This window comes from Alexandromys fortis, unplaced genomic scaffold, assembly GCF_014885135.2.
Source record: "Alexandromys fortis isolate MF-2015 unplaced genomic scaffold, M_Fortis_MF-2015_v1.1 scaffold_44, whole genome shotgun sequence".
NCBI classification, from domain to species: domain Eukaryota; kingdom Metazoa; phylum Chordata; class Mammalia; order Rodentia; family Cricetidae; genus Alexandromys; species Alexandromys fortis.
The window spans coordinates 10,201,060-10,211,884 of NW_026067921.1; positions in this window are offsets into that span (position 1 = coordinate 10,201,060).

A 10,825-nucleotide genomic window follows, 5' to 3' on the forward strand; every position below is an offset into this window, starting at 1 on the left:
CTAACTATAGTTCAGAGCCCAGAACCTCGGCTCCAAAGAGCTTCTTCTCATCCATTTGGCTTTCTCTTGTGGAGGAGGCTGATGGCCAAATGTGCCACAGAGAATGCTGACACTGTCACCTTAGGAAATGCAAGTCTGCGGTCTCGGCTCCCCAGCTGCCCTAGTTAACCACTCAGTGTGGCAGACAGACACCCGTCAGTTCTGTCACACAGGGAGCCCGTCTGCCCATACGACTTGGGTCCTTCGTGGCTGAAGCCACATTGTCATGGGACTGCAGGAGCTGAAACAAGGTTGTGTTTCCGTTTGTCTCAGCTCCTGCTTTCCCCTCACCTCTAACCGGTGTGTTAAGAGCCGGGATGGAATTTCCCTCCAGCCAAACAGATTTTCAGATTTCTCCTTGACTGGTTAGAGGTCGTGCACACAGATTATGTTGCTTTTGTTTTCAGTTTATCCTGGTTTCACTTGTTTCCGCAGTCTTTCTCTGAGATGGATACCTTGGATGGGGTGTTACTTGGCAGCCCACTTTGGGTGGTATTAAGATATGGTCTACAATTACTTTGATTTCTGATTCTGAGCTGGTGATTGGCTGTAGACAGATAATGCTTCCAAGCTGATGAAGGAATATACTGGGAAGACTGTTAGACACTCCCTGGGAACCAGTTCTGAAGAAACTGCTGATTTGCCGAAAAAGGCCTTTTGGTCCATTCCAAATGTAGAGTCTTGATAAACATCAGATCTGGTGATCCTTAAGACATGTCTGCTGCCCAGAACTCACTCCCTTTTATCAGTAGTGAGTCTTCACTGCTGCAGAGCCGGCCTGAAAACTCACTGGACGTTGATAGGGATGTCATTTTTGTCCTCGGAGGCAAGGGTTATATTTTATACTTCCCTACACTGACACCCAGCGTGGTAGGCGCTCCTGTGGTCCTATGAGATCTCGAGCGGCTGATCGCTCCACTGCTTAGCTGGGCTTGTGAGGGATGGCGGGATCATTTCCTATGTGACACAAGTAGAAGGGCCTGGGTAAAGCGAGCGGCAGTGGTGCACTGCTCACAGCTCGACTAGGCTGCCTGCTTCCTGCTATGGTTTGTAGCAAGCGTCTTCACAAATCCCACTCATGGTTCTAGTTCAGGCTCACGTTCCTCTCCGGGGACCTCAACTATCCCAGGGTGTAACCATCAGTCACTCTAAGTCACTGGCATCCTTCCTGGTTGGCCTGTCCCTCAACAGCAATTGCTACTGTGGCTTGCTTGTCTTGTTTTTAGGTTTGTCCCATGGAAACTCACCTGGCACATAGCTGTTCTTAGTGATAGATTACTAAGGATGGCAACTGAGGTGCTGCAGTAATCTTTTACACACATACACATAGTCTCTCTCTCCACACACACACACACACACACACACACACACACTGTATGCTGTGTGCATTTTCTCTCTTCTTACTCAGCCTCTTTCCCCTCGTATTAGGTACTTTTAAAACATTTCCTCTCCTGCACTGTTGTCTGGGCCCCAGTCTACCAGCAACTCCTTCAGATTTGCTTAATTTGTCTGAAACGTTCGTCCTGTTTCTACCTTCCCGCCATCGAAAGGAATGCCAGCCCTTAAAATACAGGGCTAGATGGTGAGGGCTGAATGCAGGCAGCTCAGTGCCAAGTGTCAAGTGTCCCTTCTCTTAGTCTCCCCAGTTCTTTCTTCCTTTGTCCTTTTCTTCCCTGGGCCTGTCAACACACACTGTATACTTCAGCCAGGAGAGACTCAGAAGCCATGCTTTGGATGCTACCACAGCAAACAGGCAAAGATGCTGCCATAGCACGTGACACCCCAGATGAGCAGATCTGGAGCAGTGCACGCCCTGTGAGTTCTACAAAGGATGGCGTTAAGGTGTTCCCTCCCAGTAAGAAGCATGTAAAAGCACTGGCCAGAGGTCGCCCAGTCCTCCAAGTGTGCATCTTAGCATCAGGGGTCTGGGGGACATGGAGGCTTGGGTTATTTCAAAAGGGGCCTTTGCTACCAAGAGAATGAACAGTTCACCAAATCAGCTGGCAAGTGCCCCTGGAGGCACATGCCTTGCCTTTCACAGGACAGCAGTTAAGAGGTGACATCTCCTGGATGGGACCTCTGATTCTGACTTATCAATGAGAAGGAAACTCCTGGGGTTTTCTTCCAGAAGGCAAATTAGCTCTGAACCATTTCCCATGTCCTCTTCTGACCGATAGATAGCCCACATCCATTCCGGGACTCAAGTCTAAATGCAGTCGTAACCAAACATTAATTGTTTGTTTGTATCAAGTCATGGATGAATTGCATCCACAGGCTCCCTGCAGTCACAAGAATGGCAAATCACAAAGGCATCCTGTAAAAATTGACAAATTATACAAAATTTAAATGAATAACAGTGTATATTATTTGTAAATTATATGCAACATAGTCTTTTAAAAATTAAAATTTTATGGAAATATGTTTAAAATTACAATGAACTTATGTGCATGCATTTTAACCCCAGAAAGTCTCTTTTTAAACCCTATTTTATTTATGGCCTTATGTAGGGCCCATGGCTTAAAACATGATTCTCCTGCCTCAGCCTCCTGCGTGTGGGAATTGCAGGCGTGTGCCACCACAGCTGTCCTGTGGACATTTTTGTCTTCTGCTTGCACTGGATCTGGCCAGCCCACTGCTTTGGCTTGTCAGCATTTTCATTTTTAGTTCCACAAGTGGAGATCTGCCCAGCCCTCCAGATGGTTTTTACCCTTCCCTCAAGGCTGTTGTATTAGGTTGGGGTGTGGCTCAGTGGTATTGGGCATCCCTACTATGTTTATGGAGCCCCTGGTTTCAATCTGCAGCTCCTCAAGGGGAAAGAGGGTTTTGTTCTGCTGAAGTATATCATAGGTATGGGCTTCAGATTGGGCCCTGGCTTTCTGAGGTTAGCTCCTGGCATGCGCTTGTGTGTTTAGAGGAGAGAGTTGACCCTGCCAGCTAAAACCCGTGGAGGCTCAGCCCTTTTCCTTACGGGTTCTTCTTCATGCACTGAGTGTTTAGAGGAAGTTCAAGTGAGATGCCTTGATGTCAAAAGAGACCTCCAGTCAGGAAGGGTTTGGGTAGGGCTTGGTGTAGTCTCACCTTGGCATGAAAGGCAAGATCTCTGTGATGTGTGCTGAGCCCAGTGAAACCTGGCTGAATAGGGCTACGTGGCTTAAAGCCCTTAATCCCTCATCTTGGGAGGACATTGATGGTGTAAGCCTTCCCTCCCATAATACAGCAAGGAGAGAAGATGTTGGTGCCCTAGTCCTCAAGCTGTGCTACCTGGGCTAGAATAGCACCGCTGTCTTTAGGGTGTTGTCTCTATTTAAAGAACATCTTATTAAGTACCAAATGCTCTTAAGTTTAAGTGCTTTTTCTTTCAAGTTAGGTACTAAGGGAGACTTCTCTTCTGAGACAAGGTCTCAAAGGTTGGCACTGTGCTAGCCTCACCTTGGACTTCTGATCCTCCCAAGTGTGGGATCACATGCACGCTCCAACATATCTGAGGATGGAGCCCAGGACCTCATGCGTGCTAAGCGAACACAGCCAACTGCACTACACCCTCAGCCCCAGGAAAGGCATTTTCAGTGTCATGTTCTTCGGCTGGTAAAGCCTTTGAAAACTTCCCATATGTAACTAATTTAAAGTTTTTACTATAATTCTCAACTTAAAAACTTTAAGCCCTCTGCTTGGTCAGCTTCTTTCCCCCCTTCTCCCTCCCTTAAGTCAAAAGGTGCCATTTACAGATACTTTTACATTTTTTGCCCCTCTTTTATGCTTTCAGAAGTCAAACTCTATGTGTGTGTGTGTGTGTACATGATACACATGAGTGTTTAGGATGTCTTTGAGCCAGAATATGTTTGTTTAAAGATTTTCTTCACCGTGGCCAGGCTCTGTACCTTGGCTCCCTACAGAGTTGCTTATGCACAGCTGGTGTGGATCGGTTCCACTTGCTTTTATAACGCTTCCCAGAATCCAGAATCCGAAGACATCTCCATTCCCCTGGAGGTCAGATAATGGCCGGTGTCCATAGTCGTGAAAATCCACAGGGCGAGCCTTGGCCATTTGACAAGGGCTATTAAAGGGACATCAGGCTTCAAGTACCAGCACAGGGAATCACATACCTCTGAACCCTACTGCAAGATCTGTAGGACAGCTGCCAACGCTGGCCAGTTGGGAGTCTGGCTCTCCAGCCCTCAGCTGTCTGTGGGTGCTGCTGGCACCCAGCCACGGGAGCAAGTGCCACGGAAGGAGACAGGCTCTTGGAAGAACCGTTTGCGTCTACTTTCTCACTCTTCACACGAGGCTAGCCCTGCAAACTCAACAGTCACTAGCAGCAGCCACAATTACCCTGCCTGCTGTGGCATGGGTTAGGACTATCTCATTGAGCAAATTGCCTGCCCACCCCCATCCTCATGTCCAGAGGTCAAAAGAAGAGAACAGAAAGCCATGTCTGGAAAAGCAGGCAGTCCCCCTACCTCACCCCTTCCCTCTGTGGCAGGAACTCACTACAGCCCTGCTCAGGTACCTCATACATTTTCCCACACTCGGGGAACTCAACTAATTAGCAGAGGTTAAAGACCCTCTGCAGAGCCATTTGTCGTCTCCGGCTCTCCCCCGCAAAAGATCTTACTGTTCTTGTTCAACTTAGTATACTGGAAACAGCAGGCCCTTAACAGCAGTGCAGTGTTCTAGGTCTCCACGGGAGGCCCCAGCACAGGGGCTCTGGGCACCCAGACATTTCAGGAGCATATGTAGGCTGGAGTGTTGCATCTCAGATCAGGACAGGGCCTGAATGTGTTCCCAGGAAGCTGCTACAGAACCTTTTAGATTTTGAGCCTTTTAGTGATACTGAGTTTGTTTGTTTATTTATGTATTTATGTATTTATTATTGTTGTTGTTATTATTATTGGTTTTTCGAGACAGGGTTTCTCTGTAGCTTTGGAGTCTGTCCTGGAACTAGCTCTTGTAGACCAGGCTGGCCTTGAACTCACAGAGATCTACCTGCCTCTGCCTCCCGAGTGCTGGAATTAAAGACGTGCCACCATCACCCGGCTTTTTTCTTCTTTTAAATACTGGGTCTTAACTGTGTCCTTTCCTGGACAGGTGGGTGGGGCGTCCAGGACTGGACGGACACAACCTCTGCCCACCTTTGTAGCCCGCCTCCCCCAAGAAGCTATGGTGGAGACCACAGGCTCTCCAAGGGTCAGGGTGTTAGACAATCCCTCCCCATCTTTTTGTATATGAGCTAAGGAGCAAGAAAGCCCAGATGGCAGTTGTTAGCAAGTTCTTAGTAAAATGTCTGGGGTTAAGATCTTGGAGATACTGGGGACAAGAGGATGTGAGAAACTTGGGAGAAGGGTCTCTCTTGCTCCTTGCCCCAGTACTCTGAGCGAATTCATCAGAAATGAGAGAGGATAACCAGATAGGGCGATGCTCATCTTCATGGCTACGGACCGCTGTCTGCCGCCTTCCGCTCCAGTAGGGAGGGAGAGCTTACCCTCAGGGATAAACAACCGGAATCATGGGAAGGCTGTTTTTCCTGAGGTATTGCTAGCCCCACCTCCAGCCTGTGTGTGCAGTCCAGGACCCCTGGGAGAGGCGCTGCTCCCTACATCACTGCAGGGAGAGTGGGTTGTGCTCTCTTCACGTGTGACCTGCGTAAGGCAATGTCTGTATTGAGGAGTATCGGCACCCATCCCCATGTTCACTGTACCTCTTCCAGCGAGGAGCCCACAGCTCTTTATTTGTGGGATCGTTTTTCAGGACCAAGACAAGGACCCAGCATCCTTGCCAGCAGTTCAACCATACCAGACACTTGCAGTTGGCCTATGCCAATCTTGCCGAAAGAGTATAGCCTTCTTTGCCAAAACAGAGGATGCCATTTACCACTGCCTTTTACTAGGCTTATGCTGAGTTTGTGGGTATAGTTTCAGGGGCATTGGCATCTTTTATCTTCACCACAAGGTCCAGAAATGGATGTTGCTAGCAAGTACATTGGTCAGAAGAGTTGGGCTCAAGGCAAATGTGCCTACCTCTGCTTGAAGAGTGTGAGGTGACGGCTCTCTGGCAATGCTCCTCCAGGGTACTCTGGGTATGCTGGCTCCTGCGATCTCTCCAAGTGCGGGAGACTCGATTGCATGGTCTGCGGTAGTGGGGATAGCATTTGAGCTTTCCTTTTAAAAAACTAATTTTCTCAAGTTCTGATACAATATCTACATTTTAAAATAGTTGCCTATTTATTTGTTTGTTTTAAAAAGTGTGTGTGTGTGTGAGTGTGTGCGAGTGTGTATGTATGTGTTTATCATATGGAGCTCCTCCAAGGACAAGCAGTTAGAGTTGGTTCTGTTCTACAGTATGGGTCCCTGGCATTGGACTCCTGCCATCAAGATTGGCAGCAGGCTTACCTGCTGAGTCATTTGTTTGTTTGTTTGTTTTTAACATTGCTTTTCAGCTTAGATCTAGTTTATAAAACTCTCGTTGTTTTGTAAAATGCCCATTTAAGATCTTTAAATTCTATTCCCTCGTGAGTGTGGTGGCACGCGCCTTTGATCCACTTGGAAGGCAGAAACAAAAGGATCTCTGTGAATTTGAGGCCAATCTGGTCTCCGCAGTGAGTTCCAGGACAGCCAGGACTGCATAGAGAAACTCTGTTTCAAAAACCAGATGAACAAATAACAAACAAAAATAAGAAAAACAAAAGCAAAAAATAAAAATAAATTCTACTACTAACGTTTTTTGTTTGTTTGCTTGCTTTTTTTTGTTTTGTTTTGGTTTTTGATTTCCCAAAGCAGGGTTTCTCTGTATAACACAGCCCTGGCTGTCCTGGAACTCACTTTGTAGAATAGGCTGACCTTGAACTCACAGAGATTGGCCTGCCTCTGCCTCCCCAGTGCTGGGATTAACAGCGTGCACCACCACACACAGCTTAAGATTTTAATGTAGCATGCCAAAACCCAATTTAGGGATGTCATATGTTTCCTACTGAGGCAAGTGTAAATCAAGGTTTATCTTTAGTTACATTTCCCCATTTTCCAAATACTTCCACTTTGAAATAACACAAATTATCAAGTATAAAACCAGTTAAAAGAAATGGTGGTTCTTCTCCAAACATTCTTTCCCCGAATCTCTGTATTTCATTCTCCTGAAGATCAGATGGTTTGTATGCTGCCGTTAGGAGTGACATCCTTGTCTTCCATCCTGAGGTCAGGTCCTTCCACTGTGTCTCGGACTTGTCCTGCGCATTACCGAAACATGAGAGGGCTCAAGACACTGGATGACCAACCCTGTGTGTCTTTTTCCAACTGGGCCAATAAGTTCTTTCCAGCCCAGAAAAGATAAATTTTGTTGGGCTTCTCTACGAGGCAAACTATGGGTTGTTCCGATGCTTCTGCATTCTTGGACTAGAGGGAACAAATGCCCCTTTAGTGTCTTTATGATCCGGTGATCATAGAATTACTATGCAATCCTATGCAGCAAGGTTATAATAAGCAAGAAAAGCTATAGGAAAATGCAAACTTATGGGGCTGGAGAGATGGCTCAGTGGTTAAAGCGCTAGCTGTTCTCCCAGAATGCCTGAGTTCAGTTTCCAGCAGCCCTATTGGGCAGCTCACAACTGCCTGAACTTCAGTTCTAGGGGATCTGACTCTCTCTCCTGGTCTCTGTTTCATCTTTACTCACTTGCAATAGACCCATACATAGAAACACGCACATATACATGATTTTAAAAATCTTTATTCAAATGCAGAATTGTATGTTGGAGGAGTGACAGAAAAAGATCGAATGCTGGCAAACAAATGAACTTTTTGAAAACAAAAGTAAACCAAATGCTCTGAAAGCAAGACAATAATACATTAAAATAAAATAAGACCCAAGTAACCATCCAGAATAAACCAGCGGGCCACGGGTTAAACCAAGGGTGGTCTGACCCCCAGAAAGAGCCCATCAATATCCACTTGAGGAGGCAATGCTGAACAATGGGCACAGTGGCTCATGTGGGTACCTGATAATAATTTAGGTGATTCTTCTGATGAACTGGATCTGCTTGAGGTCCCATATTGGGTGTGAAATACTGTCAGTGCAAAAATATAGCTCTCATCTTGGGGAAAATAAGACATAGTTTATTCTGGAGCAAAATATGAGTAACAGTGCCTTGGGCACATAGATATTGGTTGCTCCAAATGCTGTGTTCCAATGTGGTAACAGTTTTTCAGAATGAGTAAACAAAGCTATAAATAAGGGTACTTAAAAATACATTGTTTTCCGTGGCTACGCAGCACTAGATGGGTTTGCTGTGCCATCATCCACTCGAGCAGTTCCATCTACGCTAGACGTTTCCTTGGTGCTGTCTCAGCTTTCATTTCCTGCTGCTGTGGCAAAATATTTCCACAGCCAGGTGTGGTGCTTGGGAGGCAGAGGCAGGTGGATCTCTGAGAGTTCCAGGGCGGTCTGGTCTACAGAGCGAGTTCCAGGACGGCCAGCGCTGTTACACCGAGCAATGCGTGCATGGTGGGTTCAGCTCACTGTCTCCTTTTCATTCTGTCTTGGACCCAACCCATGAAGCAGTTCTGCCAGGTAGGATGCGTCTTCCTGTTTCAAGAAGCCCAGTTAAGAAAAATCCCTCACAGGCGAGCACAGAGACCCATCCATAGTCAAGAAAATCGCTTATAGGCAAGCACAGAGACCCATCTCAGCTGGCTCTAGATTTTGTCCAATTGACAACACACCAATCATCACACCTTTTGGCCTTTGGTATTAGAAATTCTGTGAAGAATGACCTTGAACGTGTATCTTTATATTAACCACCTGTTTTTATTTACTGTGCTTTGATATCTGGTATCTTTCTCTCCTGGGGAGATAACCCCCACCTGACCAGCTAACACCGAGAGCAGAGGTTTTCTACCTTCCTAATGCTGTGACCCTTTAATACAGTTCCTCGTGTTGTGGTGATCCCCCAGCCAGAAAATTATTTTTGTTGCTACTCCATAACTGTAACTTGGCTACTATTGTGATTCATAATGTAAATATCTGTTTTCTGATGATCTTAGGCGACCTCTGTGATCATCCCCAAAAGGGTTGTGACTCACAGGTTGAGAGCCTGCTGACTTTGAGAGACTAAACAACTTGCCTGTGAGTTTGCCTTTCGTATACCTGAGGTCAGGTCCTCAGTCACTTCCTTTAACACTCACGCATTAAGCCAATATTCTCCCAGCCCCAAATCTCCCTGCCCAAGGCTAGGTACTGGACTTCTAGGAGCAATCCTGCTAGTTGAAGCCAGTTGAAATTGTTCCAGCTAGTCATTCCGAGGTGTGTGTGTGTGTGCGCCTCTGGCTTATGCCTTCTCTTATTCTATCTGCTTCCTGTGCTCACGTGTGTCCCTGTGTGTCCCCATCTGGCCCTGAGCTGACTCTTTTCTTGGAAATTGTAAATAATAGCCTTCATTTAGAAGACACAGTTGTGGGACTGGAGAGATGGTCCTGCAGCTGAGAGTGTACACAGCTTTTTCAGAGGATCAGGTTGATTTTAGCACCCACATCGGTTGCATACAGCCACTCTGACTCCGGATCCTGAGGACAGAATAGGGGAGCAATGGGAGATGGGTGAGCAGGTGTGCTGACTCATGCCTGTCATTCCAGCACCCAGGGTGCTCAGGTAGGAGCTCTAGCCTGGGCTACACCGTGAATCTCTAAGGGAGAAAGAAAGAAAGAAAGAAGGAAAGGAAAGAAGAAAGCGAGGACAAAGCGGGAGGAACGAGGAAGATGGCTCAGTAGGTAGCAGTGACTGATTCACAAGCATGAGGACCTGAGTTCAAATCCACAGCATCCACCATTCACATAAAAAGCAGGATGTGATGTGCGCATGCCTATAATTCTAGTGCTTTCGGGCTTGCTGGTTACCAGCCGGGTTCCAGGGTCAGTGAGAGACCCTGTTTCAAGCACAAGAGCAGGGCATCTAGTGTCCCCTCCAGTCTGCAAAAACCACAGGAAAAAAGGAGGCATTTGAAAAAAGAAATCTTTTTTTTTCTGATTATAAAACATCATATATGTTCAAGCTCCAATTAAATGCTTTCTTTTGTAAGAGTTGCTGCTGTCATGGTGCCTCTTCACAGCAACAGAACGCTGACTAAGACACACTAAGCAAGCACTCTACCAACTCAGCTACTCCTCAGCCTGATATGCCTCAATATGCCTCTTCCATCATATCTAACCTGGGATGATCTCATCTTAGATTTACTTGCTACATCTGTGACAACCCTGTTGCAAATAAGGTCATATCCACAGTGCTGGGTGTGCTAACACTTTGACATGTTCCTTGAGGGAATGACACAATCCACTCAGAATTGATTTATTTGGGCTTATAGTATGTGTGGTGATTTGAATTAAAATTGCCCCCACCATAGACTCATGGGGAGTGGCACTATTAGGAGGTGTGGCCTTGTTGGAGGAAGTGTGTCACTGGGGGTGGGCCTTGAGGTTTCAGAAGCTCAAGCCAGGTCCACTGTCATTCTCTTTTCCCGCTGCCTTCAGATCCACACACAGAATTCAGCTACTTCTCCAACACCACGTCTGCCTGGATGCTGGCAGGTTTCCTGCCATGATGACAGTGGACTAAACCTCTGAACCGTAAGCCAGCCCCAATTAAAAGTTTTCATTTATGAGAGTTGCCATGGAGCCAGGCAGTGGTGGCACATACCTTTAATCCTAGCACTCGGGAGGCAGGGATTAAATTTCTGAGTTTGAGGCCAGCCTGGGCTGGGCTACACAGAGGAACCCTGTCTCGGAAGAAAAAAAATCAAAAAGAGTTGTGT